The sequence below is a fragment of the Phalaenopsis equestris genome, unplaced genomic scaffold (genome assembly GCF_001263595.1).
Source record: "Phalaenopsis equestris unplaced genomic scaffold, ASM126359v1 Scaffold236055, whole genome shotgun sequence".
NCBI classification, from domain to species: domain Eukaryota; kingdom Viridiplantae; phylum Streptophyta; class Magnoliopsida; order Asparagales; family Orchidaceae; genus Phalaenopsis; species Phalaenopsis equestris.
Genome location: NW_018253901.1, coordinates 113,955 through 114,224, shown reverse-complemented (window position 1 = coordinate 114,224; position 270 = coordinate 113,955).

Sequence of the window (270 nt, the reverse complement as noted above, 5' to 3'; positions counted from 1 at the left end):
GACATATCCTTCTTTCCCTAGGGTTTCCTCTAGTGATCCTGTGGGAAAAAATGGCATTTTCATTTCTTCGCAACATTTTTGGTGAGATATTCGGTTTTCTCCGTTTCATTTCTGCTTAATTGGGTTGTTGTGATGGTTTATGGTAAAAGTTTTGTGAATGTGGTTTTTGATGGGGGAGGTGGCTCTTCAAGTAACATTTCTAGGGAACATTTTCCTCAAGATATTCATGAATCTTTAGATTTTGGGGGGGGGGGGGGGGGAGGTAGTTTT